We start from the raw sequence: 22,252 nt of genomic DNA on the forward strand, positions 1-22,252 counted from the left end.
GCATTAATTAAGTTATGGCACATAAATGCCACAGAGCAGTCCCTGACATATAATAAAAATTCTATAACTATCAGTTATTGTCATTTGTATTATGATTCCCCTTTATTGCACTCTTGACACCCAGAGTTATTTGTTCAATATCCACATCTGCTCCCAGCCTTCAAGATCCCAGAAGTTCAGGGAGTGTGTCTGTCTTGCTTCCTGCTGAATTATGACTGCTTGGCACGGCACATCAATGGCTGAATAGATTTTGAATAATGAGTGAATCAATCAATGAATTGAAAATCTTCAACAAACACTGAAGTGACACCAGACCCCTCCAAGAATATTTATCATGTTTTCTTTAAAATTCCTAGGGCCTAGCACAATTTCAGGCTTCTAATAGACAGGAAAAAAGTATTTTTTGGATGAGCAACGACACTTTCGGGCAGAGGTGCACGAAAAGTAGGGATAGGAAATGCAATTGCCAAGCCTGTACAAAAATGCCAGAAACTGTTTGTTCTCGCGAACACTTAACCTTCAAGGAAGACCATCTACCATAAAGGGGCTTGCCATGGAGCAACCAATGAAAACACAGACAACAAGGACCATCGTGGCTGCCAAGTGAGTATCTTCAGAAAGGTTCGTCCAGATTGTGTTACTGGGGAGAAAGCAAAAATCAACACCTTGCCACATAGATCAATAGGGTTTTATTTTCACTTCTGGTCTCTGTGCAGTGCTGATCTGCAGGGAGTCCAAGCTTCCTGGAACGCCCAGGATACCATGCTAGCAGAGGCTATACTATCATATAATGCTGCCATCTCAACACAAGACTCTGGGGTTTGCAGCAGCAATGGGAAGAGCATGGGGAATAGCACGCCCGACAGCTCGGGGAACGAAACGGAGCCTTGGATCACTTGAGCTCTGGTCTGAGTCAGCACCGATCTGAATCTTTTGTGCAATGCCTGGAAGGAGAAAGTCTTTGGAAGTGGAGTAGGAGTGACAATGTATTGTCTTAATAATTTTTCTTAAGGAGGAAATTGTGGGGTTTTTTAAAGGGAAGACCATAGGAAGTTTCTTAGGGCAGAAGGTGGGGCTCTGGAAACATGGATGTGGGCAGGAGCTCTGGCTACAAAGAAAAAAAGAAGCCATTGTGCATGAGATAGAAGAACATAAAGGAGAAAAAAATCTCTTTTGTTCCAAGGAAGGGGAAGGTGATTAAGAGAGCAAAGTGATGTGCTCAAGGTGTAAACTATGCTCCAGCTTTCTTCTCTTATGTACATGTCTTCCGCAAAGGTAACCAGCACAAGGACGGCTTCACATGAGCCTATCATGCGAGAGTGTATGCATGCATGTGTGGGGGGAGGCTGAGCTCCTACCTTGGCTAAGCAGGTATGCCACTGAGACATCATGCACCAGAGAGTGAAATATCCCATAAAGCAAGGAAGCCCCAGTGCCAAAGACAGCTAGGCAAAGTGTAAAGCCCCTGGGAATTGTTAGAAATCCGGGACAAAACTTGGAATTTTCAGAGTCTAGGATGGAGGCCAAAACACATCTCACTGAGCTCACAAGTGATGGGAAGACTTTGGCTGGAGTCTGGGACACCTATAAATTAAACACTCATCAAAACGTTTCTGCTCTCAGCAGTCACTTAATATATATTTAATAAAAAAATGAATAACTGAAGGGCTATAAAAATAAATATATGACAATGAAAAGGTCCCAAAAATCTAATTAAATTTCTGTGACAAAACTTGATCTTGAAAGAGTCATAGAATAGTTAAGAACCAGGGGCTCGGACATGAGTCTTTCCACGACTTTCAAGTTTTCTGCCCAAGATCACTACAACTCTGTTGCCAAGGATGCTCCCTGGGGTCAGCAGGGCCTTAGGTGTCTGTCCCAAGATGCTCTGGAGTCTCCATCTTGCCCTTCAAAAGGCCAGGGAAGGGATGGAGAGGAGCTAGTAGCCAGTATGGTTTGATGTGCCACCAAATGTTTCATTGAATGAATCATCTCATATGTGATCAGTTAAGAGGGACGTGTGTGTGTGTGTGTAGTTTGGAAGTCATGTGAGTTCATTCAGATTTTCCCAGCACATTAAGGCTTTAATGTGATCAGGAACAAGTTTTCCAAATAATTAAAGAAGACCCTGCAACAGAGGGTAAAATCTCTTTCTCTAAAAATGCAACACCTAGTTTGAAGGTTCCAGGAACTACTGTGTTTTCCACATGTTAAGCTTTTAGAGAATCTGGGAGATCATGCCCCCCATATTAAAGCAGTGGGTTCCAGAAGAAGGCTACCATCTGAGTAGTATTTTTAATTTTGATGAAATGGTGAGTCAAAGGAGACAGAAGACCCAGGGTGTAAAGCTGCTACTAGGGTTGGGATTGTTTTCTAAGGTCTCTGGTTAAAAACAGTTTTGACAGATCCTAGATCCTCCCTGACCCGTTCTTCCCATGAACGCTTTTATTTTTAGCATGAAGTGCTTATCACTGCAAGGCAAGTAGGAGTAGGTCCTGGTTGGAGTTCACAAGTGCAGAGTTCCAGGTGGTGGCTCAGTACATCTCATCACCCCGGCTACAAGAATGACAGCCCCACGAGGACCCCATGTTTCTGACGGTCTATCCCGAGAGTCTGAATGGAATCTCTGTGTACACAGGGATGAGCACTGAATCAGGGATAACTTTGCCCTTTAAACTTGCAAGAGCCATATGGGAGGAAGCCTCATAAAACAGAAAGAGTCCTAGACTTTGAATAGAAGGGCCTGTGTTGAAATCCTGCTGTCACGTGAAATTTGGTTTTCCTAAGTTATTAACTAGCACATATCTTTAGCCTATAGTCAAACTTCAAAAAAAAAAAATCAAATACATATTGATTCCATGCCACTTTTAGGTTACCTCTATCCTCTCCTTCCCTCCTCATCTAAAACTCCCAAAAATGTTACCTACATTTCTCTGCTTTTTATAATATATTAATTCTTCTTTTTAACAGCTTTATTGAGATATAATTCATAGGCCACACATCACCCTCTAAAGTCCACAATTCAGTGGCTTCTAGGATATTCACAGTTACGTAAATATCGCCACAATGAATTTTTGAACATTTTCATCACCTCAAAAAGAATCCCGCACGCTTTACCCATAGCCCCCAATCTCCTCGTGAACTCTTCTCAAAACTTTTTATTGAGAAATATGCAAAGGAGAGATGTAATATAGATGCAAAGTTTAAAAAGTAAAAATAAAACAAATGAAACATAAGCATTTGTTGAATAAAGAATTGGAGTAAAAGACAAAAAGGGAGCAAGTGGACAAGTTAAAAAGTGAAAATGGAACAAACGTCACGCCCACACTCCCCAGACTGAAAAATAAAATTTTGCTAATACTGTTGGTACTCCCTGTGTTTTCCTGATTTCTTCCCCTTGCGTTCCTCCCAGAGGCCCCCAATGTTTTGAATTTTTTAAAATCATGTTGATTGCTTTTCTTGATAATTTTCCCAAAGGCATGTGTTCTTAAACTCCATATTATTTAGTTTTGCCTGCTTTTAAAAGTTGAATAAATGACACCAAACTGAATATATTCTTCTGCAACTTGTTTTTCCCCCCTCAACAGTATAGGTTTTGAGATCTATCCACGTTGATGCTCTTGCTGTATTTATTTTCACTGCTTATTTTTTTGTTGTCTGAGTGAAGCACAATTTATTTATCCATTTCATAGTAGACAGACATTTTAGTCATTGTTTTTGCAATTTTATTTATTTTTATTATTTTTTAAAGATTTTATTTATTTATTTGAGACAGAGAGAATGAGAGAGAGAGAAAGAGCACATGAGAGGGGGGAGGGTCAGAGGGAGAAGCAGATTCCCCGCCGAGCAGGGAGCCCAATGCGGGACTCGATCCCGGGACTCCAGGATCATGACCTGAGCCGAAGGCAGTCGCTTAACCAACTGAGCCACCCAGGCGCCCTGTTTTTGCAATTTTAAAACCAGTGCTGCAATGAACATTCTTTATATGCCATTTCTACAGTGTATACGCCTTGATGCAGAATTCTGGGACATTCCACATGGCATGCTCGTGTTCCACTCTGTAAGTAGTGCCAAGTTGTTTATCAAAGCAGTTAGTCCAATTTCCACTTCCTCTGTGAGTGAAAACCACATCTTTGGTATTGTCAGACTTGTAATTTTTTTTTAATTCAATGTATTTCTCTTGCTTTTTCCTAATTAATAATTAGGTTAAGAACCCTTTTGCCATACGTTTATTGGCCAACCACATTTCCTATTCTGTGAAATGCCTGATTTCGTCTCTTCTCATTTTTTATCTTATATGATGGATACATTCACTATACATTCTTCCTTGATCATATATATTGCAAAATATCTACTCCAACTTTGTGGCATGTGTTTGTGATGTCTTTTAATGAGTAAAAATCCCTAAATTTAATGTAGTCAAAACCATCAAATTTCTCCTTATGGGTTGCACATTTTTATACCCTGTTAAACAGTCTTACCCTTGGGACGCCTGAGTGGCTCAGTTGGTTAAGCGTCTGCCTTTGGCTCAGGTCATGATCCCAGGGTCCTGGGATTGAGTCCCGCATCGGGCTCCTTGCTCAGTGGGAGAACCTGCTTCTCCCTCTGCCTGCCGCTCCCCCTGCTTGTGCTCTCACTCTCTCTCTCTCTGACAAATAAATAAATAAAATCTTTTTTAAAAAAAAGTCCTACCCTTCCTGAGATCATTCTCTTATACTGTCTTCTAGGAACTTTAAAAGCTTTCTTTCATATTTAAATCTTTAGATCCATGTGGAAGTGATTTTTACGGGTGATGTGCAGAAAAGAACCATTGCTAGTTTTCCATCTATCTAACCCCTGATCAACATACATCGAAAACCAGACCATCACTTCCATTGGTCAGAAACACCAGATTCATCATATATCATGACCGCATATGGACGAGGGTATGTCTATGGTACTTCATTGTGTTCCCTTGGAGTAGTTGTCTCTTTCTACACCAGTATGACAGACTACTGGTTATCATAGATTTACAGTGAGTCATGATATCTGGCAGGGTGAATCTCCTTGCTTGGTTCTCTGTCTTTGGGAGTATCTTGACTATTAGTTGGCTTTTGGTTCTCCTGTGTGATTATTAGAATCAGTTTATCAAATTCCATGAAAATTCTTCTTGGCATATTGATTGGAATTTTGGTGAATTTAGAGATGAATGTGGAAGGAACTGACATATTCATGACATTGAGCTTTCCTGCCCACTAGTATAGTATCCCTTTCCTGGTATTGGGATCTTCCTTAATGACTTTCTTGTAACATTTTATACTTTTCACCATAAAAGTCTTGGACAACTTCTCCTATATTTTGGTGATTTTCATTTTTTGTAAATGTTAGTTTGTATTGCATTTTCAACTTGACTTTGCTAATGTATTAAAATGAAAGAGATTTTTGTATATAGATGTTTTTCATCTGGAAAATTTGCTAAACTTTCTTATGCATTATAATAATATCCTATAGATTCTTTGAAGTTTTTCATATAGAAAATATCATCTTTTAGTAATGACACTTTGATTCTTGGTTTTCAGTGCATTTACCTTTTATTTCCTTTTCTTGTTCTATTTTGCTAACTAGAAATTTCTAATAAAATACTGGAAATAACGTGATAGCTGTCATTCTCATCTGTTTTTCTGTAAAGGGAATGCATTAAATATTTTATGACAACTATAATGTTTGCTTCAAGACTTTTGTGTCTATGCAGGAGTGATTTTTTTTCTCAGTTCCAAGTCTGAGAAGAGTTTCCATGTTATCATGAATGAGTGTGGAACTTGGATAAATTCCTTTTTATCTATGGAGGTGATCATTTATTAATAATTTTCCTTGAACTTGGGATGTAGTGGTTATAATAATAAATTTTTCTAATTCCGTTTTTTTAAAATTTTATGTTATTATGTTAATTTAGTCACCATACAATACATCATTAGTTTTTGATATAGTGTTCCATGATTCATTGTTTTCATATAACACCCAGTGCTCCATGAAGTATGTGCCCTCCTTAATACCTCACCGGGCTAACCCATCCCTCCACCCCCCTCCCCTCTAAAACCCTCAGTTTGTTTCTCAGAGTCCATAGTCTCTCATGGTTCCTCTCTCCTTCCAATTCCCACCCCCCTTCATTTTTCCCTTCCTTCTCCTAATGTCCTCCATGCTATTCCTTATGTTCCACAAATAAGTGAAACCATACGATAATTGACTTTCTCTGCTTGACTTATTTCACTTAGCATAATCTCCTCCAGTTCCATCCATGTTGATGCAAAAGCTGGGTATTCATCCTTTCTGATGGCTGAGTAATATTCCATTGTATATATGGACCACATCTTCTTTATCCATTCATGTGTTGAAGGGCATCTCGGCTCTTTCCACAATTTGGCTATTGCGGACATTGCTGCTATGAACATTGGGGTGCATATGGCCCTTCTTTTCACTACATCTGTTTTTGAACAAACCAAGCATCCTTAGAAGAAACTCAACTTGGCCATGTTATATTACTGTTTCATGAGCAGTTAGATTTGGAGTATATGTGTACACTGCGGGAGGAGAGTGAGCTATAATTTTCTGTCATTACAATATCAGGGTACAGTTTTGATGTCTAGGTTAAGGAAGACTTAAAAAATGAGTTGGAAAACTTTTCATCCTTTAATTTACTTTTTAAACAATTGCTTTAAATTTATAGTAGTGAAATTCATTCTTCTTGATGCACATTTGGTATAGGTTTATTAAAATTGAACTTATTATTATTATTTCTTCTTATTATTATTTTTCTATTTCAGCTGCCGTACAAATAGACGTACAGTGGCATCTCAACCAGTGAGTGGTAACGCTATTATATATCTTCCCGTGTGCCATTCACAGATCCTCTTTGGTAAAGTGTCTGTTCAGATCTTTCAATCATTTTTTTCATTGACATTTTTTTTTGTTTTCTTATTGTTGAGTTTTTAAAATTCTTTACATAATCTTGCTATTAAGTCCATTATCAGACACATGGTTTACAAACATTCCCTTGCTATTATAGTACTGGTCATTCTTCAAGTGTTGACTTCCTGCCCCAAATGGCCTATTTTATTAATTATTAATTTATTAATTATTTTTCAGACCCCTCAGGTAGTCGATTTTTTTTTTTTGTCTAGAGTTTTTAGTTGTAATCAGTGTAATTCCACCTCAGCCTGTACCAAGAACCAATCATTTTTTATTCTCAAAATGTTTTTATCCAAGTTTGGGAGGACCAGTCCCTTCATGTTCTATGTAAGATTGTGTGGGTGTTGGTGGGTAGATTTTAACTGCCCCTGTGTTTTGAAGTGGTCATATAATCATTTGGTTTTTCTCTTTCTCCTTCAGTCAGTTTGGTAATACATGTTTTGGAGAGGCAGAATTTGTGATTTCACTTAAGTTTTATCAGCATAAAGTTATTCACAATACTCTCTTTCAGATCATTGTTTTATTTCTAGTCATGGTCTCTTGTCACAGTGTTCTTTACCTTTGCCTCCTCTTTTCTGGGAAGAACATGTCAGCCTTGCCAGAGGTTGACAATTACTTTACTGTTTACAGAACTGATTTTGTTTTCTTTTTTATATACTTGCATTATATTTCATTTCCTCTCTTCCTGTGCTCTTCTTTATTATTTCTTCCCTTCTACTTTCTTTGGGTTTTTGCACTTATTCTGTTTGAATCCTTCTTTAGTTGGATGATTATTTCACTTTTGTCCATCTATTCTGGCCTGTAAGCATTACAAACAATGCGTCCCTTCTGTGTAATACTTTAGTTTTATTCCACAAACAGTAGGATTATAGTAAAGAATTCTTAGAACAGACTCTTATGTTTCTATTAGTCGTGTATTTCTAATACTCTAGTCCATGGGGAAAAACCAGCCTTTCTTTGGAGGCTTCTCTAGTTTCTAGTCCATTTTACTAGCACCGCATGACAAGCGCATGCTCTGTTGGTCTCTCTCCCAGGAAAGTCCGTCTCTGTGTGCCACGCCTGACCATCCACCTGCACCTCGAGAGGCAGGACCCTCGGGGAACAAATGGTTGGCAATTATCAGCTTACCTAGAAAAGGCTTTTCTCTCTCTGGAATTTTCATTCATCTACTGCTCTTGGTTCTCACAGCTCCCAAATGTTCTTGAAAATGTGAGTTTTTGCAATTTACCAAATTTTTTTCTAGTTGATGCAATGGGAATGTGAGCCTGCTATAACCGACCACATATTACTTAGAAATAAAAGTCTTCTTTGGAAAAAAATTCAACTATTTCTTACATCCTCAAGACTCGTAAATTTAGATCTCTAGTTCTAAGCTTTCCCCTGAGCCATGAATTCATATATTCAACTGCCCTGAGACCCATCGACCTGATTGTCCTACTTATGATTCTAACTCAGAGTATCCAAAATCGAACTGATTGTGTACCACTTCTCTTTCCCGCTCAATCTTCTCGTGTTCCTGGCCTCAGTTGGTGGCACCACCATCTCCCCAGTGTTCCAAGCTGTTTCCATAAACATTATCTATACCAAATAGTTCTCATGTGATTTATTATCTGTTCATCTTATCACTGTAACAAAGATAATGGATAAATACTTGACTCAAAATGAGCCGATCGGAATGCTTCCCTGGAAATGTCATGCCTAGACCCGAAATAAGAGGGTCTCTCCCATCTGGAAAGACATGTGCTTGTAGCTATTTGAGACCATGGTTCCAACTGGATGGATAAAGCAGAGCTGAGTGGGTAATATCAACATGAAGAGAGTGGCAAAGAGGAGGGGGCAGTGAAGAAAGGGGATCCTACTAGGATTTGTGTGCACTGGTCTAGCCATTCACGTTCTTCTCTAGGTTAGGAAATTCCTATGGCCTCAGCTAGTACAAGTTAGGTTTCTGTCACATACAACCAATAAGCTCTGACCTAAGAGGTGACTCGAGAAATCTTTACTGGGGTTAGAGTGAGGCATGAAGCTGATAGCTAAGTGGTTAAAATGGTGAATATTCCTAGAAGGTCATTGTTAAGTGGGGGACAGAGAAGACATACACTTAAAATGATCATTCTGTGAATGTTACCAAACCTCAGTACTGCGTGTGCATGGGGTCGTCTACACAAGCTTTGTGGAAGACAGGAAGCAACAATACCGAGGGAGGAGGGAAGCAGCAACGGACAGAGAAAACGGAGAGCATACGTTAACGGAGCACTCACCATGTGCCTGGCCCGGTTCTTAGTGTCCTGCATGTATTAACTAGTTAATTCTTACAGTAACCCTATGAAGTTAGGTGTTATTCTTCCCCCCATTATAACGATGAGAAACTGAGGGACAATGGGATTAAGTAATGGCCAAGAAAGCACAAGTAACCCACACCAAGGCATCAACAAGCAGCCTGGCTACTCTCTTCGGCACTACGCTATACTGCCCCCTGATGGCCAGTCAGGCATTGCAGATGAAGCCTGCCACACAGCAAAACCACGATCATGGGCAAGGTCATGTTAACAAGAATTCCCATTTGTTTGGAGTAAATGTTCTTATTTAAAAGAAATGGAAGAGGGAGCGCCTGGGTGGCTCAGTCGGTGAAGCATCTGCCTTTGGCTCAGGTCATGGTACCAGGGTCCTGGGATAGAGCCCCACATCGGGCTCCCTGCTGTGAGGAGCCTGCTTCTCCCTCTCTCTGCCCCTGCCCTACTTGCCTCTCTCTCTCTTTCTCTCAAATAAATAAATAAAATCTTAAAAAAAAAAAAAAAAACAGAAATGGAAGAGAACGTAGAAACACCAGCTTGCAGAATACATTCTAAAAGCCTTTCAATGCCATGTGAGTCTGGACTTGTTTGTGTTGTCCTGGGATCGATGCTGCTAAACTATGATCAGGCCACAATGCAGATACGTCTTCAGAGTCACCGGGCACAACTGTTGGAGTTGTGCACTGCACACAGGAATCTAGCTGCGGGGACAGGTGGGGCCTGAGACCCAGCCTGTGCATCTCTTCAAACCAGGGGCCAAACCAGGGATACAACAGGCCACTTGGAGATTCCACCCTTTTATAATTTGCACAAAGTACTATACTAGCTAGCAGCAATCCACCCATATTCTCTGCAAGGTTGTTTGCTGGTAAGGAACTGGGAGACCTTTCCAGAGACTATTACGGAGAGCATCCTCAGTGCCAGGCAATGAACCAGATGTTTAAATGCTTTGACTCTCCTAATCCTAACAGTCCGGCGAGGTAGGTTATAACATCTCATTACAGAAAAAAGACCAAGGCCACGAGAGGCTCTGTCACTCAACTCAAGGCAGCAGGGCCAACATTCAAATCCAGTAGGACCCCAAACCACAGTGAGGTTCAGGGCTCCTGCCCTACCTCTGCCATGTCCAGAATGACACAAAATTTCCACCTTCCGACACCAGCACCAGAGGGAAGCTAGCCAGCTGGCTCCGGATCAACCACAGCAGGACCGAGGATGCTGCAGGAACCACCCCGGAGCCACAGAGGGGTTAAGAAAGTCAGCTTCTGGGCTGCAAAAGCAAATGCAGATGGAGCGGATCCCAAAGGAAATAAAGCACGGGAGACAGGTGAGTGGTGTTTCTGGCAGCAGATGAGAGTGAAAATAAAATCTATTCTAAGCTGCCAGCTCGCACCTCTCCTTCAGTTTAACAAGTGTATTACTGTCGAATTTGCAGCTACGGACATGCCACTTAGAGTTCAAAACCATTTCTGTTTTAGCCTCAACTCAGTCAGAACTGGCAGGGAAGGATTTAAAAAAGAGAGAGAGAGAGGGAGGGAGGGAGGGAGGGAGACTTTTTGACCATTGTTTTCCAAGTGAATTTGAAGTTACTGTGACTCAGGCGTGGGCACGGAGAGGCTCAGGGAATTCCCCAGAGGTCTCTCCCAGGTCAGCAAAGAGGGTATTTTGCCCCATGGCCACCCCCGGGTCTTTATCAGATAGCTTTTTTTTTTTTTCTCAAACAGAATTTTTTTCCTGAAATGGTTTAGAATTTCAAACATCAAACAGCCTCCAGAAAATCCTGGTTGAGGGCACAGGATCCTTGCTGTGCCAAAGGAAAAAAAGAGATGATTTTGAATGAAGGAACTTCCTCCTTGAAGAGGTGCTACATGGGGCCCAGCAGGTGGATAAGGAGTAAGAGAACCAACAGATCTGTTGTAAGAAGTAAGAAAAGGAAGGCAGCCCCCCTCCCCACCCCCCCAACCTCCCCACATGTGCCACGTCCAAGGCTGTTCGAAGACAGCTGATGCTTATTCATCCATTTAAACATCACAACTGTCCGGTTGGGCAAATAACCTATTTTCATCTCCACTTTACAGAAGGGGAAACTGAGTCACTGAAGAGGTTCAGTAAGCTGCCCAAAGTCAAAAACATTGGTAGGGCTCTGGTTGAATCCAAGCAATTTGGACCAAGAGACTGTGCTCCTAAACCATATGGCCTCTTGGTGCTGGCTATGCTTTCTGGGACATTCGCGAAGACAATTCTCAAACTGTTGGATGGAGGAGAGCTTTACAAGGGCACAAGCAACGTGTTGTGGGTGCACACAGGAAAGCTGGAGAGGGTGGGAAATTAGGGCTCACTTCCCAGAGTGGGAAGCTTTGGGTGGGTTCTTGAGAACTTGGTCAGATTTTGAAAGGCTATAGGTAAGAGAAGAGCCTTTGAGATGTTCCTTCTCTTGATTCCTGTGAACCCTGCAACTTGGCCAACCACTAGGACTTCAAGTCAACATGTCTGAAACTCTTCTCCTCCTTCCATTCTGCTTCTAATGGCGGCCCCTCCACTCACCCAACTTAGCAATCAGCTTTGATTCTGCTCCTTCACGATCTCATCAATAATTATCCTGTCCTCCACAATCTTATCTTGAGAAGAAACCAATTTAATGGAAGGGCTTGGCCTGAGGGACACCCAGCGGAATCTCTGAGAAAGTCTCCGTGGGAAATACCCCGCAGTCAGTCCACATGTAGGAACAATTCAAGGATCTTGGTTTCTCAAACTGGACAGTCACTAATTTGTGCCAAATGAATTCATCCTCCTGGACTTCGAGCCCCCCACTCTTCTGTAAAATGGTGGGTGAAACAGGAAAGAGTAGAAGTTGCTGGACTAAATTATTTCTGGGTTTCCTCTTAGCTAAAACATTCTCTCATTCTTTACCTTCTATCCAGGCTTCTCTTTTTTACTTCTGGGCCTCTTAATCCTCTTCCCATCCTTCATAAGTTCTGAAGCCAGACAGAACTTGATGTACCTATGAACCCTGTTCCCGACAGGAGCCCCAGGAAATTTTCTCATTGAGGTCTTCAGGTCTCCATCCTAGTTTCAAGGTGAGTCCATTGGTACCTCTATCCCAGGCCAGAGGGCAGGTCTAAATGGCCTGAACAAAGCTTCCTTTTCAGAGAACCACACTCTCATTCCTGCCTGGCTCCCTCAGGATGAAGTCTTCTCCCCAAAAGAGCTATTCTCTGACCTGTCTCATTAAGCCAGCCACATGGGAAGGAAAAAAGAAAAATCCAGATAAGAGAGAAAGAGAAAAGTCTAAGACAAAACAAAACAAAACAAAACAAAAGAGCACCATAAATCCCTCACATCTGAAACTAAAAAAAAAAAAAATCCCCAAATGGAAAGGTACCTGAATACAAAAAAAAAGTTGATTTTCCATCCCAAAATTCTACACTACTATCGCTGCCCTCCACCCCCTGCCAAGTTCACAGCTCGACAATGTGCCTTTGACAAACAGGGAGATGTCCTTTGGAGTAAAACGAGACCAAGGAAAGCCTGAACTGCTCGCAGAAGTGAAATTGTGCCACAGTCGTCCATTCTGCCAAATAAACGGTAGGTACACAATCAATAACTGTCAATCGACGAATGAATACATTCACATTGTAATGTTCTTCTCAACAATCCTCTCATAACAAAATCCAATGCAAGGCCTCATAAATATTTGACCAAAGAAAGCAAGGTTTCTTCCTTTCTCTCTCTTTTTTTTTGTTCAACCACTTGATCTCCAGGGTCTCTGTTCATTTCATTTTTATTTTTGTTTTAGAAGCCTGTTGATTTAAAACCTACCATTACCATCACATTTACCCTATCAACGAGGAAAGAGAGTTTCAGAGTTCTAGCACTGATTGCCAAGTAACAGATTTGTGAGGGGAGCCAGGACTCAAACCTCGATCTACCTCACTGCCAAGCTGGTACCTTCTCCACTCACCATGCAGCGATGGAAGGAAATGTGAATAAAACCCCAGACAAATAAGCTCATGTTTTTATCATCCTCCTCCCCTCCAGCTCACTGAGAAAGGCAGAACTTTTGTTTTCTGGTTTGCCTGTTCGATACATGCTTCTTACAGCCAAGTCGAGAGGGAGATCGTATTTCTTTGAGGAGTATCCCTTTCCCCATTTCCAGAAATGTTGACTTTACCACAAGGCTAACATTGCATTACTATGGATTTTTTTTTTTTTCTTTTTACTTAATTGAAATGAATGAGTCTTTCAGCTGAACTCCCTCCTCCTAAGAAGCTGTCTGAAGATGCTGCAAGTGCTATCGGGTATATTTTGTTATTCTTTCTCATTCCAAGGAAGAAAAGGGACAAAACAGCCTTCTTTCTGGGGGTGTGGGATGATGGGGGAGAGGACCATAGTTTGCCTCTTGCCCTTCCTATCTCCCTCACTATAACCCATAATATTCCACTGTGGTTTAACTACTTTTCCACACCCCTGTTGATTCTTTTATTGTTTATTATTGAAGTATAATTGACACACAATGCTATATTAATTTCAGATATATAACATATTGATTCAACAATTCTGTACATCACTCAGTGCTCACACCCCTGGTGAATCTTATGGAGTCCACTGGTTTTTCCAAAGGACCTCGGCTGGAATACAAAGGCTTCAGTCAAACTCTTGGAGATATCAGCATGAGCAGGCTTATAGAGATATTAGCTCAACTGAATGGAGGCTGGGGCTACATCTTGAAAAAAAGGAAAAAGAGATTGTTTATACACTGCAAAGTCTTTGTCTTCCAGATGACTGACCCGTACTGTGTAGTTTTAAGGGTTTCTGTCCTTTGATGATAATTTTTGTGATGATGTTTGAATTTCTGTATGCTCTCCAGGAAAGATATTAGTAGAAGGACTGCTTGGATAGTGTCAGGATTAGCCAATTACTATTGATGTAGGTACACATGCACACACACACACAGCCATTCCCAACTCATCCTTTTCTACTTGACAATTATTGGAGAAGGCATCTTATTCCTATAACCCAAAGCTTCCTTGCACATGAATTCCTATCCCCTAGTGTTACCCCCTCCTCTGGCATGCCTCACTCACTGCCGCCTGTCCCCCGGGTGCTGGGGGCAGTGTTTGCAGCGAGTTTGAGAACACAAACCAGGTGTGCGAACATCAGCCTCTTCCCACCGCTTCCTCTTCGGGACTGACCTGCTCTCAACCATGTGGTCAGTTTATCTGTGAAGTCCTCTCTCCTGTTGGTGGGACCTTCCCCCACCCCGCCCGTGTCTGCAGAGGAGAAATCCATCTCGTCCTGAAGTCTAACATCAGGAAGCCCACGCGAAAATCATCCAAGCCACATACTGCTTCTAGCTTTACCAGGGGTAATGCTTTGCTGGCCATCCACTGGCTTCCTTTTTCTCTCTCAATTGGGTCAGAACCCAGGCAGGGGAAAGAGGGGAATTATGGGTGGATTTACGCCAACAACCCTCAAGAACTCCAGCGACCTCCAGTTTCTAAGCCATGAGCAGACACTGGCTAATGGAAGGGAGCAAACATGGGCTGTCTGGATGGAACATGAAAGGCACCCCTAGATACCAGCTGTCAAATACCCCTTCCTTTTAATGTTGGGGGGTGGGAAGGGAATGCCGGCTTCCTTCCTGGACCCAGACATGAAACCAGCACCATTACATGACTGCCAAACAGGAATTAAGACCCTTCCACACCCCCCTCTTGAGCATAAACGTCCTTTACTGACCCATTTTACAGATTAGGCACCTCTCTGGGCTACACCTCCCCCACCCATGCAGTAGGGATTATGGAGAGTAGCGTCACCCTCCTTAGAGGCTTACTGGAGGGAAAAATGAGATAATAGAAGGAGAGTACTTCACTTCTGGCCTTCCAAAGGTCTCAGTGAAGTTTATCTAGGGTCACTGTTTCTTCAGTTTTGTTGTGATCTCGAATTATTATTTTGTTGTTGTAAGAAGGACAATGAGGGGCCCAGTGAGGTTATGTATCTCATGCACTCATGTCACAATTTGCATCTGTTGGCTTTGACATCTTGCCCATCTTTCCTCCGGTTGTTAGTGTAATGCCAAATTAGCCTAAGTGGACAGATCTCCCTTTTGTGGGATGTTGTGAGAGTCCTAATCATTTTTTTAAAGGGATCACCTTTAATCAAGAGAGACAGGACCCCCATGTGCTAAGAGTCCTCCTGCAGTCCTGCATTGATTGGTGAAGGTGTCAACGGTACCAGCCTATAATTAATTATGCAGCCCTCAGAGTCAGCATTTCAATTATCTCCAGCCACATCACTAATGTGTCTAAAGTGAGGGAGGAAAGGAGCAAGGGAAGGGCCTAGGGTGCCGTTCAAGGCAGTCCCACTCCTGGGAGCCACTGGGCAGTCAGAGCAGGTCAGGTCAGGAGGAGGCAGTGATTCTAACAAAATAATAGTTCCAGGAGCCAGATCCTGCAGTGGAAAGGGTCTTAGCCTCTAAGTCGGGAGTTCTGGGTTCAAGTCACATACCTGCCACTAACTAGCTGGTCAACTCTGACAGCAGAAAGAAAGTAACCTTATCAACTGCTTACTCTGCCAGTCCCCTAAAGGTGTGATTTTATTTCACCTCTTTAATGCTAGAGAAGGGAGACAGTATCCCACTCCCCACACCCCTTGCAATTTACAAGGAGTAAAAATTAAGCTCAGACAGCTAGTAGATGACAAATAGAGGATTCAAACTCTGCAGACTGGCTTGTTGTACCGTATCATTTTTTAAAGATTTTATTTATTTATTTGAGAGAGAGATAGAGCATGAGTGGGGGCAGAGGGGCAGAAGGAGAGGGGAGAATCTCAAGCAGACTCTGCACTGAGCACAGAGCCTGATACAAGGCTCAATCTCATGACCCTGAGAGATCATGACCTGAGCTGAAATCAAGAGTCAGACGTTTAACCAACTAAGCCACCCAAGCGCCGTGCACCATATCCTTCTGTCTCCAAGAGATCATGCCTCTAAACTTCAAGAAGAGGGCCTTGCCTCCACATCACGATCCTTCACATCCTGCTCATCAACCAAGGAGAGGCCCCACACTACCTCTTCCATGATGCTGTCTCTACTCCAGCTACATGTCTCTTTGCTCTTTCCATGCCAGGGTTATAGTCAGAGGAATCTTGTCATGCCCCTGCCCCAAATATACTAGCTCTTTTTAAAGCATTTTGTTTGTGCCTACATGGATATAAATTATTAGGTCTTCCCAGAATCCCTCCGTTCCACTGGGAAAAGCACCTTCTTTTCCTGGAGCTTCTCCTCCTCTGGTTCTAGCCGTGATGCTCAAATGGGTAGTGCTATTTTCTTACGAACCCAATCCCCTTGAAAACATCAAGTTCAAGCCAGCCAATGATGAGGCCACATCTCCCATCCTTTTCCCACTCTCAGTTGATTGGCCAAAGGGTGAAACAAGCAAAAGATAGACTCTGATTGCAGAACCAACAAGATGCAAAATGCAGAACTCATCAGTGGCTGTGTCCTAGGCCATGTGGGGAAAGCAGCGTGCATGGGAACAGAGCACAGCCGAGATGGGAAACCGAGTCAGAGAAAATCCCAGCAGTGCTCAAATGCTCCTCATCAGTGGAGCTGCACCCCTTCACTGCCTGCATTTTGTAGTTCAGCTGATACCAGGGCACACTGGCAACAAATTATTTTTTGCCTTGCTAAGTTCACTTACTGGTAACTGAAATATCTTTTTTTTTTTTAAGATTTTATTTATTTATTTGAGAGAGAGAGAGAGAGCGAGAGAGGAAACACAAGCAAGGGGAGTGGGAGAGGGAGAAGCAGGCTTCCCGCGGAGCAGGGAGCCCGATGCGGGACTCGATCCCACGACCCTGGGATCGTGACCTGAGCCGAAGGCAGACGCTTAACGACTGAGCCACCCAGGCGCCCCGGTAACTGAAATATCTTAACATAATATCTATCTATCCATCTTGTGGCACATATATGCATTCAATCCTCATTATTCATGGATTCCATATTTGCAAATTTGCCTACTTGGCTAAAATTTATTTGTAACCCCAAATCAATACTCACAGCACCTCCGCAGTAATTAGCAGACATGTGCAGATGTGCAGAAAGAAGAAAATGTGTCTCCTGACAAGCATGTTCTTGGCTAAGTTCGAACAAGACAGCACTCTGCCTTCTTGTTTCTGCTCTCATTTTGTAAACAAGTGTCCTTCTCACAGGCTACGTAGTGCTACATTTTTCACATTTTTGTACTTTTTGTTGGTAATTGTGTTATTTAAAATGACCCCAAGCCCAGCACCGAAGTGCTGTTTGGCGTCCCCAAGCACAGAAAGGCGGCGATGCACCTCAGGGAGAAAATCAGTGTGTTAGATAAGCTTCCTTCAGCATGAGTTACAGTGCTGTTGGCCGTGTGAGTTCAATGTTAATGGATCAACAACATACGGTAAATCAGAGGTCTTAAAGCAGACACACATACAAAAAACCAGGTTAGGTATTGATGAGTTGATTTAAATGAGCGTTTGCAATGGCATTATAGACTATTACTGCGAATAGTAAGAATCAACTGTAGACAAATAGATACACTATATATACATATATGTACACACCACATATACAGGTATATACATGTATGTGTACGTGGAGGGAACACCACTACCCCGATCGTATATACATATGCACACATATATATACCTATACATACGTGTGTGTGAGAGATGGACAGAAGGAGAGAGAGATTTATCATACGTATTTTCCAGCAATCCTTTAGAGGGCAGGAGCAATTTCTTACACATTCTTGACCTCTTTCTTCACCGCTACCCTGCTTCACTCTTAATATTGAGTCAATAAATGCTGAGTGAAAGGATGTTGACCATCTCACCTACATGATCAGATGCTGATTATCAAGCACCTGCTCATCACCACAGATCATATACGGTGGCCCATCTGCACAGCAGTCCCGCTCGGACGATACTAACCAGTCCCACCGGAAGGAAACCTGCTTATCCTCAGTTTGCCTGTTGTTAAGGACACCCTGATTGAGGATGTTCGGACAGCCATCTCCACACCAAATCGTAGGCCTGGAGAGTAACTTCGAGGGGAAGATGTGAAGTAGAGAACGTGGACCTTGGTGGCCCAAATACCTGAGTTCAACTCTTGGCTGCCCCCTCTGGGCCTCCAGCATGTCACTCCGTGAAATGTTCCTCTCCCTATGAGAAGGCACTCTGGACTCACCCTTGTCCGCAAACCCTTTCTGCTGTGTCCCGGGTGGGGATGTCCCTGCAGCCACTCAGAAGATGGGGAGGTTCTGGAGAATCCAGCTCTCACTGACCCCCCTGCTATCTATGCACACACCAGGTAAGGTGAGAAAGTTCTGCGTGCAGCCACACAGCACAGCCATGCAAAATGGCTCAAAAAGGCCTCGAGCCTACGGCTGGTTGCTCAAACCCACATAAATAAGCAGCCAGAGACAAAGCTAAAGAGGCGTGCGGGGTTGAGCAGAGGTGAGGAATTAAAAGCCCCAGTGAGGATTCTGTAATAAGGGGAAAGGTGAATCGTGGCGTGATGGGCAGAAGCCATCCCGAGGCTACTTTCAAATTGGGAGAACAAACAGAGGACTCCCCGGGGAACTTTAGGGATCTGGAGAGCCAGGCCTCTGTGGCCGAGCCTCCTGTGCATGCACGGAAGCTGTGGACTAGTCAAATTTCTTGCATAAAAGAGAGTAAGTGCTTACACAGGGCCTCAACACTTTTTAGTTGGCAAAGCACTTTCCTTATATTGCTGCACATTTGATTCTCTCCAATACTTGAGAAAGTAGGCAGTTGAGATGTTAATGAAGAGGAAATCAAGGCACAGAACTTCGGTGGATTGCACAAGGCCACATTGCCAGTAAGGGGCAAAGCTGGGGCTCGAACTCAGGTCATCTGATGTCAAACCCAGGGCCCTTTTCTGCCCACCACCACTGTCCCCACCCAAACATCTTCTCATGGAATGGCAGAAAACACTTTTAAATATTTCCCCGGCGATTCCAGCGTGCGGCCAGTTTGAGAACTACTGGATGCAAATCGTGTTTCTTAAATTTTGGCCGCAGAATCACCTGGAGAATTTATTAAAACACAGATGGTTTTCACCCTCCACCACCACGCACACACACACTTTTGTTTCTCATCCAATGGTTCTGAGTGGAGATGGTTAATTTTCACTTTTAATAAGTTGCCAGGTGGTTCTTATTGATATGGCTGGCCCAGGGACCACACTTTAAGAACCACTGGGTTAGAGTGTGGGGCTCAGTCTTGCCTCTTGCCTCCCAGTCTCACCAGCATGCAGGGACATTTCTTTCCAGACAGCTCCCCTCTAAGTGGTAAGCCGTGTGATATACCCAGATGCTCCGTAGTGAGATCTGCAGCTTTTTTAGGGAAACCCCCAAAATCCCTATTTCCAGATCCCTGTGCTTGAAATGAAGCTAATATTTCTGATTCCTTGTACAATTTTTCAATCACATCTGTACTCAGAAGAGGAAGACAAAGGTACTATTCATAGATAGTCTTCAAGTTCCAATACTAGAGAGCACAATTTTCTGATCTCCGAGCTTGATGCTAGATTGGGGAAAATTTGGGGGGGTCTCAGGGTGAGAGTGAGTGCATTTCACGTGTGTGACCAAGAAGACCGACTGTGAGAGATGGAAGCATTAGCCCAGCACTTCATTCCCCTGTAGCACCTACGTATCCACACTTTTGTGGCATCAAAGTGGATGGCATCCAAGCTCCCCATGCCTTGACTTGACTTTGCTCGATGGAATATTAGCATATGGGACATGGTCACGACTTGAAATATGCCTGCCTGTTTGGATCGTCCTCTTGTTCTCTGAGCCACATCGCTATAGAGAGGGCATGTCTTAGGTAGCCTTGCCTCAAAAAGGGATATGTGGGACAGCGCTGATCTGACCAACACTCAGACCTGCAGACCAAGCAGAGCCATTCCAACCGATCTGGGAACCCTTGAATGAGACATACATGATGATTAAGTACCGTTGCATTTGGGGGTGGATTGTGATGCAGCATGAATATAATAATGATTGACTCACACAAGAGAGATAAGAGAAATCCCAAATGAGACTTTAAAAGAAACAGAGGAATGGAAATATTTGGAGAAATTATGAATGTATTGGGGTTTGCCAGAGAAACGGAAATAATAGAGTGTGTGTGTGTTTATAGTGTGATGGTCAAATTCGAGCCCTCCCCGAGGAACTGCTAAAGGGTGTGAGGCTCCTTTATTGAGTTAATGACCATATTCTAAAATAGATTATGACAATGGTTGTACGACTGCATATATATATGGCGGCTGTTGAATTGTGCACTTGAAACTAGTAAATTGTACGCTATGTAAATTACATCTCAAAAAAAGGAAGACTTGAACTCATGTAAACAAAAATCCTTCATGAATGCTGACACTAACAGAATCAGAAAAAGAATTCAAAGCAAAAATCATTTCAAAAAGGTCATTTTAAATTAATAAAATATTAATTCCAGAGTTAAGATAAAAGAATCAGACATTTTAAATGTGGAAAAATAAGATAAAAATATGAAGAAACCTGGGGTGCCTGGGTGGCTCAGTCATTAAGTGTCTGCCTTCGGCTCAGGTCATGATCTCAGGGTCCTGGGATCAAGGCCCGCATCGGGCTCACTGCTCAGCGAGAAGCCTGCTTCTCCCTCTCCCACTCCCCTGCTTATGTTCCTACTCTCGCTATCTCTCTCTCTCTGTCAAATAAATAAATAAAATCTTTTAAAAAATATGAAGAAACCTTTATATATTAGATGAGAAACTTAAAAATACACAGTTTTTGTGTAAGTCTTCAATACACCTCTGTCTCAGCCTTTGACAGATAGGATGTGAAAGGGAGAAAATGATGTAGAAGATTTAATAATTTACACAGTGTGATAAAATTAATAAAATATATATGCAATTATATTAACATCAAAGAGAAAATATACCTTTGTAAGCATTCATGTGGCATTTACAGAATTTAATTATACAGTAGAAATTGTAGAGGCCATATTCTCTGGCAACATTGCATTAAAGCTAATGTAATCACAAAGTGTAATCAAAACTATGTGACAAAACCTCTTGGAAATTAAACAACATTCTATTAAATAAGGATTGGTTCAAAGAAGAAATAAAAATTATAATTACATGCTATTTAGAAAGTAGCAAAAATGAGAACAATATTTATCAAACCCAATGGAAAAAGGTTACCCTTTACCTAAAGTCAAGCCCTATAAAAGCTGTCACTATTAAATAGAAAATCATGTAATTAGAGTAACTAAGCATTTAATTTCTAAAAACGAACAAAAATAACATCAGGAAAGGAGGAAATGATAATGTTAAAAGCAGATATTTGTGAATTACAAATAAGTAAAATAGAATTCTTAAACTCTGGAAGGAATTCCCAGTCTTCTAACAATGAGACTACAACAACAGTAGAGGTCCAGAGAGACATCTCAGAATAACATACAAAATGCTAAATGAAATATGGGGCTTGAACTTTTAAATGCATTGTTCAGCTGGCTAGGAGGTAATGGAAATCGTAAAAGGCCAATAAGAATAAAAGGAACAGATTCAGAGAGACAAGTGAGCCTTGTAGCACCATTTGTCCTCAGGACTTAGGTCATCTGCTGCTGGCCTACACTGTGAGTTTTAAAGGGTGCCATGTATGATGGGGACAAGACATAATCAAAGGACAAAACCTGAGACACACAGATGGGAGGTCTTGGCATAAAGCCAACCCCTCTAAGGGCTACACCATCCTTGGTGAGTTAAAATTACACACACACCCACACACCTTCAGAGATAGTATAGATTCTAGTCTATATTGGCTCAAGCTTCTGTGAAAATCAATAATAAAAACAAAAGCAAAAGATAAAAGATTTCCGCCACTGAATCCTTAATACCAAGTTTACACTTGCATAAGTTTTAACTACCTTGACCAGTGTCCTCAAAAATAAAATAAAACTATAATTTAAAGTGTCCT

Source organism: Mirounga leonina, unplaced genomic scaffold (genome assembly GCF_011800145.1).
Source record: "Mirounga leonina isolate KUSES-001 unplaced genomic scaffold, KU_Mleo_1.0 Mir_418, whole genome shotgun sequence".
Taxonomy (NCBI): Eukaryota; Metazoa; Chordata; class Mammalia; order Carnivora; family Phocidae; genus Mirounga; species Mirounga leonina.